The sequence below is a fragment of the Lonchura striata genome, chromosome 8 (genome assembly GCF_046129695.1).
Source record: "Lonchura striata isolate bLonStr1 chromosome 8, bLonStr1.mat, whole genome shotgun sequence".
Lineage (NCBI taxonomy): Eukaryota > Metazoa > Chordata > Aves > Passeriformes > Estrildidae > Lonchura > Lonchura striata.
The window spans coordinates 31,725,633-31,738,675 of NC_134610.1; the positions used below are offsets into that span (position 1 = coordinate 31,725,633).

General features: G+C 40.2%; 1 protein-coding gene across 3 annotated transcripts in view; it reads left to right on the forward strand.

Annotated features, from left to right (window-relative positions):
* The window catches only part of CALCRL (calcitonin receptor like receptor), a 63,254-nt gene that overhangs the window by 15,125 nt on the left and 35,086 nt on the right, over positions 1-13,043 (forward strand). Inside the window, exon 1 of one of the 3 annotated variants that reach the window (XM_021540939.2) lies at positions 8,202-8,208. The exons of the other annotated variants lie outside the window; for them this stretch is intronic. The gene's annotated coding sequence lies outside the window, so the exon portion shown is untranslated. Of the gene's footprint in view, positions 1-8,201; positions 8,209-13,043 lie in introns of those variants that run through there. 3 annotated transcript variants of the gene reach the window in all.

A 13,043-nucleotide genomic window follows, 5' to 3' on the forward strand; every position in this document is an offset into this window, starting at 1 on the left:
CTGCACTATATAAAGTAACACAGTATTTTTATAATTATCAGCCATTAATTGTGTTGACTTCCTTCTCCTCCTAGAATTAGCACAGAAAGGAAGGCATGCTTGTGTTTTGTTTGAAGCCCTGATCAACAACTACTCCCTAACTTTCTTTTTTATGTTACTAAACTTGTGGCTCAAACAGAGTCAGATTTTGTAAGAGTGACAAAATTATTATTAGCCCCCTAAGCATTTGCTAAGAGTATACAACTTCACTTCTCCAGGAGTGGTGAAGAACTGTGCACAAAGACCATTTGAACATTTGGGTTATTGAGGGCAGAATAAATGCTCACCACCTACTCAAATTTTGCTTCTTCCTTCATCCACAAGAAATTGTATTAATAATGTCAGCATCAAGCATTGTGGATTTTAATAATTTTTGATGCCCTCAATAAGTTCAATGACCATGTTTTGCTTCATTATAGGGTAGAGGCCAATGAAATATGAAAAGAATAAATGAAATATAAGCACAGTTTCTGTAATGAAGAAGGTTATCAGGGAAGAGCCAGGATCACACCCAGGTTTCTTCTGGGCAGGGAGGGCTGAGAAGCCAGGAGGCACTTCAGGGGAGTAAGCCTGCAGAAATGACACGGAGCAGTCAGTTCCAATGTGCCATCAAGCTGTGAGAAGTAGCACAGGGACAATGAGAAATGTGTGAAGACTCACATTTGTAATTGTCTCAACAAGTCTGTCTCTGCAGCTAAATTAAAATCCCTTAATTCAGATTAACTTCCAGGTGTACCAAAAAATGAGAGAACTTAGAGAATTTCACAGTTTTAAACATGTTTATAGCTCTTCAACTGCTGCATGAGACATAAATTTGTCTTAAGAGTGTAAAGATTTGCCTTTAGAAATTTTAGAGTTTTATAATTTAGGCAGTTCTGCTTTCTTACTTTTATGAGCTTCAGTACAAATAGGAAGTAATGTGTAATAATGCAGAAGTTATTGAAGCATTTCATCCCTTGGACATAAATGCAGCTAATTCTGAAATGCACAGCTCACATACTGGCTTTTTGCAATAATTCCTCAGCTGTGCCTCTGGGGTGTAGATCCAGCTTGGGCAAGGAATGCTGACAAACCCTGGGATGTAGCAGCAAGCACGTCATAACCACTTTTGCCAAGAAATTAATCCCGTCCCACAGTGATCATCTCCACCTATGTCACAGTCCTGCAGGAGAGAGGATGTTGCTGAGAGAAATGTATTTGGGCTATTTTATGGTAGAAAACAGCAGGAGATGCATAGGACTTCAATGGGAGTTTAATACAAACTGGGTGGGGTTTTTGTCTTGTTTAGTTTGAATTTTGTTTCGGGTTGGGAATTTTTTTTTTTTTTTTTTTTTGCCTTGAAACCTAGTCTTTATTGTCATAAAGCAAATTTCAAGTTACTGTGGTCAGAAGTCAAATAAAACTGAAATGAGGTTAGAAATAGACTTTCCACAGCCTAAATTGTGCAAATTGTTTTTCCCAAGAAATATACTAGAATTACAGAGTGTACCTTTCAAAGCTCACTACCTGAATATATTGAGGGATAAGAAGTAATTAAAAGTCATTGTTTGATTTTTATAGAGTAGGAACCTGTTGCTTGACCATATTTTTTTCATCATAAACAGAACATTTTCAATAGGTAAGTGGAATTACAAGAAGGCTCCATGAGCACACAGGGCAGTAATGAGTGATGTTCCTAACACAATCCACACAGTCCTGGCTGTTGGAAGCTGTGTTGTTAGGCTGGTGGCTGGGACTCAGGATATCCCTTTCTGCTTTCACAAAAATCTCTTGGGCCCTTCATTTCCAGCTGAACAGACACCAAAAGGCCCATGGAAAAGACCTTGAGCAAAACTTAGACCTCACAGAGCAATGCGGATGCACTTTATTTCTTTATTTAGTTATCTGTCTATTTATTTATTCATTTATAGTGTTTGTTCTGTTTGGGCTGTTCAGCTCTTCCAGATGTGGTGAAAATACTTGAGAGGACTTAATAATTTCTCAAGGGACTATCTAGATTCACAGCCTGGTCTTATTTCAGTGCAGAATAGCATTTCTTCTTGAGTATACAAATCTCTTTGTCAAATTTGTCTCTACAAAGATCCATTGCTTTGGGCTCCCTTGGGAAGCAGAGAATGGTGATCCTGAACTGCTTTTGTAAGGTTATACCTTCAGAGCTGCTGTTTTTAGGGCTGCTTGGCAGAGCTCATCAGTGTCAATTACAGCCTCAGAAACAAGAGTCTAAGCTCAACAGAGAATGGTATTTAAGTAAAAATGATCTTTGATGGGAAAGAATACCACCCTTTCCTCCACCTCCTCTCTGTACTTCAAGATCACTTGGCTCTTTTGGTGCCTTCAACCCTGGGAGGAGCCGTTTCCTGCAAAAAGGGGCTGTGTAAACAGGACAGAGGAAAGGCAGCCCCATGCTCCTGTGTCCTGGGGCTGGGACACCACAGCCACTGCAGAGCTGCTCCAGCCGTGCTTGCCACCTTCTGGATGCTGCTAGCCCTGCTGAGGCCACCTGCCAGCTCTGTGGTGAGAGTTCACCAAATATTCTCATCCTGCTCTCCTGGCTCTTGTTGGGGTTTCTCTAAAAGTTGCACTTGGCAACGTGAACTTTACTTGCAGTCCTTGGAGGTGGCCCAGTGTGTGTGACCCCCTTTTCTCAGGACCTTTGTTTCTGAGTTGATTCTGCTGTGGCCATGTAATGACTCAGTGACTTCAGTGAAACTGAACAGAATGCAAACATGCTGTGTGGTTTTTATTCTTCATCAAATTTTAACTTTGATTTTTTTTTTAATTTTTTTATTATTCCTGTTCCTTCAGCTCAGCTGTTTATAGGGAAGCCACTAATAGGGGAAGGCTTTGTAGTGTTCCACGTTTGGGGTGGGATGGGATGACCCAGCGCTCAGGCACCTGCTGCTTCCTGGGAAGCCCACTAGTCCTGGCTCCATCCATCAGGATGCAGCAGATCCATCGTGGCCAGGTTTGGCAAGTGTCTCTTACACCCTCAGGGCATCTCAGAGGGCACAGGGAGCTCTGTGACAGGCAGGGAATTTAGGCTTTGGTCTTGATCCATCTCCTGACCCACACAGGTGAGGAGCACCATTGGCAAGGTGTGTGCAGCCACAGCTGAGTGCAGCCGTGGTGTAAATGGAGCCTCTGCTATAGACTGATTGCCCCACTAGCAGATTGGAAAATACAAAAAGGGAGACAGAGGTTTATTTCTAATGGGTTTGTGCTTTCTGCAACATTTACATGTGTTGTTCACCTTTTGCTATTGTAAAAGGTCAATTAAAAATAAAAAGGATGGTCCTGATTAGCTGGGCAGGTCCATTTCCAGTGCACCAGCATGTGTTGTGGGTGTCTCTAGGGTATTTTTTGGAAAGCAAAATAGTTGATGATGTTGGTTCTTAAAAAGCTCAAGTGAGCTTCTGAAGCTAACACCCATTCAGTTCCTTTGTTTTGTTTGGAGTGCAGAGATTTGAGAATTCTTGGTGTACTTGGACCACTGTGAATACATTTCCCCAGCTAAAAGGACCATAGAGTTGTTCAAAATCCCTTTTAGTTTGAATGCTTCAAAAATTAAGTGAAGGCTTGACTCTTACGTCTGCAGATTTTTAAATTTATCCTCACTAATGGTAATTATCAGGATTGTGAATGTGCTGTGGTGTTAAATGGATACCTAGCACTAATACATTATTCATGCTATTTTAAGGCAAGTTGTATTCTATTTTACATTGTAGAGTTTTTCACATTTTTTTGTAGGAATGCATTCTCTGACAAGTAATTTTCTCATGGTTCCTGTCCTTCCTTAACATTCTTGTCCTCTGTCACGATGGCCTTCTTTAGAGCTGTGATATCTTTGTGATTATGTGTAAGAGAGATTTCCAACTCCTCTTAGGTCTTTATGGGAGTAATGAAGGAATCAGGAAAATCAAATGTGACTGATCAACAGAGTACCAGAATCAGACATTTCAGTCACCTTCATCAAAGCCTGTCTATTGCAGGGGACTGCTGCATAGTGGGATGTGGCACTCAGGTTTCATTACACCAAGCAGGTAACCTGCAGCTTCCAGCTGGGAATTGCAGGTGGAACGTGATGGGAAGCTGTGTCAGTTTGGTTACTGGGACAGAGCCTACAAGTCATTTATTGAAGTGGCTGAGAGAAATTACATCCACAGTGCTGCTAAATGCAATTCAGTCTGTGGGGTGAGTGCTTGGAACGGGTAGCATGATATTAGAAGGGGATAGAGCTGGAGGCAGGAGTTCACCTTAGGTCATGGTTCCTTCTCAGCACGGGAAGAGTCTCCTCCATGTTTCTTAGGAGCCAAGAGAATGTTCAGGTAGATTGTCTCATTTGAGTAGCACATAGCACTGGGAATTCCTTGTGGGAGATTTTCCTTTAAACTCGGGTGTCCCTAGTGAGAGGCATTAATATCCAAACCACAGCCTTACAAGGGGTTTTTGTCCCAAAACCATCTTACAGGCTGGAAAATCCAACTCCAGATGCAATACTGCTGTAGGTGATAAATGACTGGTAATTTACTAGCAGAAATATTGGTTTCTATTTTCCTGACTTTTCATTTCTTTGGGTTTTCTCTTAAGCCAGGGAATTTTACTCTCTGTTTGCAGTCATTCTCATGAAAATCCCAACAGAAATGAATGATAAATCCATTGCTAATTGCTGAATGGATATTTAAATCTCAGTTGTGACACAATGTGCTAAGTGGTGGTGGGAAATCACTTAAATGCCTTCCTTTTTTTTTTTCTCCAGCACATTAAAGGTTTTATTACTTATGGACTTCAAAACTGTCAGATTTTGTAGTCTTCTCAAAACTGTAAATCCAAGTAGTTTATCCTAAACACACTGCACTTTCTCACTGGTATTCACTCCTACAGAGCAGGAGAATTATATCTGTATTAGAAGCTGAAATTTATTTTTATTCCAGACTGTCTGTCAGACATGAAGCTGGTTAAAATACCACCCACAATAGATGTGTCTGTAAGAGCCACACATGCCTTAAAACTTCTTTCACAAAGCCCTTACTGAATATATCAACTGACTGCCAACGCTTTGATTTAGGATCAAGTTTTTTTAATTCTCTTGCTCTTGTCTTTCCTTTATATTCTTTTTTTGGTGCTTCTCCATGACCTTACAGGAAAAACTGCATCGAAGGGCTATTTTTACGATTTTCTTGCTAGAATTGAAACCATTTTCTTCACAGGGTAATGAGTCTGTATTTGATAGCATTATGTATTTTCAGTAGCTGACTTGGCTCCCACATTTAAGACCAAACTTCCCATCAGTTTGGTAGTCTGATTTCCAACAGATGTCATATTTCATGTAATGTCTGACCCTCAAAGATCACCAGCCAAGTGGGGTTCAGAGTTCAGATCTCTGGGTGGTGGCCACTCTGGATTTAAAGTTCTCTGTTCCATAAAAACACTCATCAAAAATATCTTTCTTTTCTCCAAAGCTTTGTAAAGTGGTGTAATGGAGCAGCCTGAGGATCAACAATGATTGCAAAGATAGAAGTTGTCTGGTGACAATGACATGAGAGTGGATTTACTTATTCTGGTGGTTGCAAATGATGCTTTCTGAAATCTCAATATCTTACTGAATTAATATGAGGGAAATTATGTCTTTCAAAATAGAAAACCAAATACACATAAAGTTTTCTGTCCTTCTTGATCAGGGTTTTTATCTAATCCATTCTTGGCTTAGACAAAGCTAAAAGTACTTTTCTTCCTGGTCTGTAAAACATTTGTATGCCATATGGAATAACTAATGCCATCACTAAAGCCACTAGTTTTGGAATGATGTGCAGGAAGTGTTTGGCACTGCACAGTTAGTAAAGACTTGGGATATCACAAGAGAACACCAAGAATAAAAATTATTTTATGATTTCTGTATGCTATGCTCCTCATTGAGCGGTTATAAAACAGACTTGTGCAGTACTTGTTTTCTGATGCTCTTTTGAGAAAGGGAAACATGTTTACTGGTTGTGGAGGAAACCAACCAGGCTTTATTCCTGCGAATTTGCATTTCTTTTGGAATCCTGGAGGATTTATGGCAATGAGAAGTTTCCTCATGAAATGTTACCCGTTCTTGGTGTGGTGTAGGCCCGTATCAACTGCCAGACATTTTCGCTTCCATAAATCCACTGGCAGGGTCAGTAAGAGATGCACCTGTTATGAAATTCACCTGCCAGCAAGACTTGAATCCAGTTAGAATTTAGTACAGAAATCCTATGTCTGTTATCTCCTTTGGAAAAACACAGCCAGCTCTTCTTAGAGCTTCATAAGAGAACACAATTCTCTCTCCAGCAAATATGCTGATTAATTCAGAAATCTCATTCATCACCTGCTTGTTTCAGCAAATATCCTGCTCTATCAACAGTGCGAGGAAGCCAATGCAGGAGAAATCTGGATTTCACCAAAGGAAGCTTGGCATGAGCTACCATGATAGAAATCAATGCAGGAGATTTTTTATTTGTGAATGGTTCCCTTGCATGGAGTCACTTGGGCGATGTTCTTTCCGTTGGCTCCAGTGATGTCAAGGCCATTGATGATGAAAGTTCTGCACTGTTTTTCCCCATTGCTTGGAAAATTGTCTCTCCCTCCTCCCTCCCCCCCTTCCCTCCCCAACCAAATCTCTGCCAAGCAAGCAGCTGTGAACAGAATTTCTCAGCAAGATGGATTTGAATTTTCACATGCTCTGTGGAACAGGACACACAAATACAGCTTTGAGAGGGTCGCAGCTGAGGGGTGCCAGTCCAGAGTTCCTGCAGGTGCATGAAATGGATGAGCCTTTGAGGTGTCTTATTAAGTTAAAGAGTATGGGGAAAAAATTAAAAATGCATGCCAAGTGCATTTCTTAGTGAGTTTTAATACCTCAGTCTGAGGGAAGTAGTGCCTGCAAGTTTGCTGTCCAAGCTGTGTATCAAAGTCAAACTAATGCCTGTGAGTTCTGCACTGGCATCTGAAACACTGACTTAAGAATGGCAGGATCTGCTCTGTACAAATGCAAACTCAAATTATTCTTTTTTAACTTAATTTGGGTGGACATCCTTATAAAAGCTTCCCATCAAATTCCAAGCATTTTGCTTCTGCCAAGGATTTTTTTTTTTTTTTTTTCTGGAGTGTGAAATCAGTCTGAGGCTTCTGTGAGGTTTATTTTTCTCAAGGAAAATAAATGCAGGATGTGAGTATGCAGAAAATATGGGCACCTATTTAAAGCCATATAATATTTTCCATGCTTGCAGGGAAAATTTTCACTTGCTTGCAATTTAGACAAGCTTAAAACTGAGATTTTCCATCACATTTCCTGCCTTTTATATTATTGTTAATATTACATTTGGAAAGCAGAAAATGTGCTTAAATCTATAAATTTATGTGCAAGTAAAATTTGTATGCAATTCATGACCAGAATAGCTGTGCTTGATGCACGTTCCTCTGCTGTAGCTAGAGTGCTTGTAATGTTTTATTACATTTGATATGTAGTATTTCATCTTCTTGTCCAAGTGAGACTCGAGTTTATCAAGGCAGACATTTTTGTGTCTGATTTATGTAACATTTTTAACGTCCACAACATTTTATTTTGGTTTTCATTCAGGTAAGAGAGGGCGGGATCCTGCAAAAGGATGTGGAAAAGTCTGTTTGCAATTAAAGGAGCGCTAATTGGACTTTAGGGACCGTGTGTAAGATACACTGGTCTTTCCCACGGCCACACCCTGAGCATATGATCTTCAACTGAATTCATGGAAACATTCACACTGCTTCCTACAGATCGCAGCTGGCAGCGCCTGCGACAGCGCAGGAGCAGAGGGATGGGATGGGTGCTGCTCTGGGATGCTGCCTCTGCCCTGCCTGTGGGGCACAGATGTGCTGGGGCACGCAGGGCAGCGTGCTCAGCTGAGGGCTCTGGGCACCGCAGGGTGGGCTCTGCTCCCCTCAGATGTCGTGTGGCTTTCAGGCTGTGTGCCAGCCCAGCTGGCATCTCCCCCTGCCACTGCTCCTGCTGGCTCAAGCTTTGCACGGCAGCAGAAGCTCTGCAGGCTGGATTTTTTCAGTGGCACGGGATCCCTTCTCTGTTAACAGCGTGAAAATGGAACAGGGTATCAGCTGAAGCATATAGGCTTGTGCCTGCCCAGTTTCCAGCATTGTTACTCTCTAGTATTTCAAAACGTAAGTTATTAAGGCTTCCAGATGCAATTTCTGTACAAATTTGAAAATTAGAAAAGGCTTAGCTTCTTACTTTCAGTTACGGATTATATACAATTCCAGGTGAAAGAAATTTTACCTAAGTGGTATTTCAGAAAATATATTATCTCAGTTAATGCTAAAGATTTCTACTTAGACTAAAAGACTGAGCTCAGGTAAAAAAAAAAAAAAAAAGTACTCTTTTAAAAGTAACTGCACATTGACAATGATAGTTCATAAAAATCAACACTCAAATATGTTCTAGGTGGTCGAAAATGGCATTGCCTGCCCAAACAGTCATAAGTGCTCTTTGGGGGATTGTATGTATGTAACAAAACAAGCTGAGACTTTCAAGTTTATTTATACTGGTGCCAGTTATTTTTGGCCTCTGTGTCCAGATCAGAATGAGAAATATTGAGAGGAGTTACTGCAGCTACTGGGTAGCAGTTTGCATCTGTTCCAAGGATCTCATTTTGTTAAACTGGTTAGTTAATTGCCCTGGTCCTGTGATTGACTTTTAAACTGACAACATCTCTAGCAAAGTGTTTTTTTCTCCTGGAGGTTCCCACTGGTGTCAGAGGTTTGCTTATGTCCATATTCCTGTGGGTGTGGCAGGGTGTGGATGGAGCTGAAGGTAATTCCCATTTAGAAGACTTAGAAACCACTATGGGTAATACTCTCCTCAGGCTGGCTAAGCTGATATTAACTCAGATTGACAGAAAATAATGTTAATGCAAAATACCATTTGCTTTAGCAATATCTCAGAAGGAAATGAGGGCAGAGGATGGGAAAACCTTCTATCACTGCCTAATCTATGGCTGCCTTAAGATGGTTTTTGCAGCTACTCTGAAGAGAAAGGGAGAGACAGCTCCCTGTATATATGATAAAAAGGAAGGCTCTGGTTATGAACATAAAGAGAAAAGCTTTGATGTTGTTGTGTTCTTAGTCTGCCCTTTGAGTATGTGCATCCATGATTTTCTTCCACGGGAGGTCATTCCCAAGCCTTTGCCCTCCTCTGTTCTGAGCACAGGCTCTCTGTCTGTAGGGACCTCAGCAGGTGCATATACCAATATGCAGATATAGAAAAAATACAGAAGGTAATTTCCTTCCATACTGTTGAGATAACTACCTCTGGCTTACCTTTCTTGAGTCTCAGAGACTCTTCTACAGCCCTGTGTGAGTCCAGCTTAAACCATTTGCTGTTAAAATGCCATTTTAGTAATGCAGCAGATGCAAAAACATAGGAAAGATGAGGAATATCTGTAGCTAATTAAAACAAAAGAGGCAAGCTGCAGACCACTAGAATGCAAAAGGTTGGTTTAGGCTGCTGCTTGTTCTTGGCTTTTCTACAGGATGGATTAGTAGTTTTGATAATTTAGCACAGTACAACATGTATTATCTAATATTCAAAGGGTGAAATATTCCAGAGCTTGCACTTTTGACTTCTGGCATGTGAAATTTTAAATTTAAGAGGAAATGTTCTGAACTGTGGTGACTTAGGTTGATCTAATAAAGGTTATTTTGTTTTAAATAAGTACACCAAACTGAATTTTTCTAAAGCTGCCGTAAATTTACCTGAAGTTTTTTGGACTTGTAAATGCAGAAATATCTAATGAGAGAAAATGCAAATATTTGGCATGACCTTTCCATCTGAAATTTCATCCTTAGCCAGACTAAAATGACTGCCAGTGAAAGCTGCCTTGTGGATATTTTAGTTCTCTGTCCTGCTGTTGGGATTTTATTTAGTTGCTGTTGTTTGGGGTGCTTTTTAAGTAAAAGAAAGAAATGCAACACAAAATCAGAAGACTTATAGTGCTTCTGACATTTCCATGAAGAGTTGATTGCTGCACTTTGTTCATCAGTTCTGGTCAAGTCATTGACCAAAGGTGAACCCAAAGTTGGGACACCGGTTCTGATGCAGTGGCTGCACCAGCTCTTTGTTTATCCTGGCAAAAGCAGTTCCCTTTCCTGGCCACCTGCTCCTTCTCCATCCTGCTCTGAGCTGTGTCATGCCACTGTCCACCTGAACATTAACAATTGCATTAAAAAATCAGATTTTGAAACTTTATCGCTTTATTTAGAACTTAATATATTTTTGCATAAATAGTCAGACTTCTAAATTCTAAATTCCCACTTCTAAATTCTATAATTCTAAATTTGGATTCTAAATGTGAATCTAAAGGAAACTGGTGTAAAACCTGTAAGTTTCATAGGATATGATCAGCTGCCAAACTGGGCTGGGGCCAGTGAGAAAAAGCCTGAGTGGTACACTGAAAAAAACCAAAAGAAAGTCCTGGTACATTTTGCTTAACCCATTTTCCTATTGCCTTGTTGTGACCTTGAAAAAAGTCTTTGAACTGTGGAAATACTGTTCTTGTAAAATTAGCATCTGTCAATGAAGAAATAACAAAAAAAAAATCTTTTAAAACTCAGCCAGTTGAGAAAATTACTTCATGTCGTAAACATTTTTGCAAGGAAACCTTTGGATGTCTTTTGAGTCATTACTTGGTAAACAGCATCAAACAGAGTCATTCAAATTAAAAAAAACACAGCCTGAAATGGGCACACAGAGCAGCAGTACACTCTGCAGCTTTTAAACAGCAGTGGGTGGGAAAAAAACCCACTTCAGCATCTCAACAAGGGGTGTTACACAAGTCCTAAGGTCTATTTGATGAATTCATAAATTCATACTCTTTGCTTTAATTCAAAACAGAAGTAGTTTTTCTGGAAGTTGGAGAAATTTTCTTTGGAGGACTATACTGTATTTTTCACATATATTGTAGGATTTCTGAAGTTGAAAGGGACCATGAGGCTCACTGAGTGCATCTCTCTGCTCCTGCCAGGACTGCCTAAAATTAAATCCTATGGCTAAGAGTATCATCCATATATAAATGCATCTAGGTAACAGCACTGATATACCTAGTGACAAGGTGGGAGCTCTCCAGCTTGTTAAAAGCATGAAATTTATGGAAAAGAACTAATGAGCTATTCCCTTTTATTTAAAACAGCATTTTAATTGGAACATCCATGGAACTTCACAGCAGTTGTTTTGGAAGAAGTAGAATTTCAGGGAAGTTTGCTTGGATATACTTCAACCCATTTTTAAATTATTATATTATAATAGTAATATAATAGAGCTAAAAAAAATTAAAGGGAAGTACCAAAACTAAATCATGTTGATCCATTAATTTAATCATTCACTAGTCTGCCACCATCTTCCTTTCTGTTAATAATTGTTTCTGGGATGTTTAATAGTAGGTTTTTACAGATGATTTCATTCAGCAGAGCAGCCTCTCTTTAAAGTTGTTTTGTGCTTGAGTGATTTCTGTGGAATTTCAGTGCTGTGGCTCACAGAACTCTGAAGTGAACATGCTGAGTTATGCCTGGTAGCATATGTTAGCTGTGCCGATGGATTTTAGGCATCAAGATACAGCTGGGTTTGGGCTATGGGGTGAAAAAGGGTTAAGCTTGTAAAATAAGCATGACAGTGTGCTTACACAATAGTAGTCAAATAGCACTCACTGGGAGCTCTGGAGGCATTAAGAACTATAAACTGTTGGAAATCACAGTTGCATCTCTTGACAGTAAACCTCAGCAGTCTCTTGGTAAAGATTTTATTTTGCCAGAATCTCTCTTGCCTTCCTTTAATGAGTTCCTCAGGAGAGACAAATAATTTTACTTCCATATTTTTAAAATTCCTAGGCTGCATTTCCTTGGCAGGGCTAGACACCCTGCTGAGTTGTAGCTGTGACCCTCACTGAGTCCTTGCCATGCTTCCACGTGGCTTTGCACCACCTGTACTCCTGGCCTCCTGTGTCCTGAAGTCAGTAGGAAGCTCATCTTTGAGGAGGGACAGAGCCTTCACAATTTATAGGGATAGAAGGGAAAGCACAAGGGCCAAGAGAAGACTTTTCAATGTGAAATCAAGGAGAAAATACTCTTACCATTTTTATCAGTGGAAATCCCGTTTTAAAAAGCCAAAATTGGTGTGATGGACAAAACCACAAAAAATCTGCTCTGCAGTCAGCTGTGTGGAGAGGAGTAATGTTAACCAAGGGTAGAAATTGCAGAATATGCCAGGGGAAAAACCTTGTAGACGTTCCTTCCTCCAAAATCTTATTTGGAGAGCTCTGTTGTGGTGCCACTTTTTGCTCAATTTTTTTTTTTATTAGTTTGGATTTTAACTGGGCCTCCTCAGAATAACTTGCAATGTCATCCACACTTGTGAATTGCTCAAAAAAATGTTAGAAAATAGAGGAAAACTAACACCACTATCACTCTGTCATAGATTCTTGCAACTTTAGGTGTTATTGGAACTGGCCACGAGTGTTGCCAACTACTGCTAGTAATTTCTGTTGGGTGCAGGTGACAAAACTTATCTGAATGGTTGCCAAAAGCTATTCATGGGAAGAAGCACCCAGGAGTAATTTAATCTGTGTAATCTCATACGCAGATGGTTCTGCAATCTCCAGGCCTCTGACACGAAGCCAGAGCCATGCAAAAACAAAAGCAAAAAGTGTGCTGATAAAGAGTATGCAAGATGTAAAACATCCCAGTGAGGCACTCCAAATTTCCTACTTGCACAGACCTGTGCCATGAGACCAGCAGAGCTCATGGCCCAGGAGTCAAACAGCAAGGACTTTCTCCTGCTGAGCTGAGCTACCACCTGCACAAGGAAGGTGCTGTAGAATAATTCAGGGATCAACTGGGATATGCCACTGTGTCTCTTTATTTCTTTTAATCCTCAAGAAGACACTAAATACCATTGTGCCACAACTTCTTTCCTGCAAGAAAGAAAGGTAGAGAGAGAATGTTTGTGG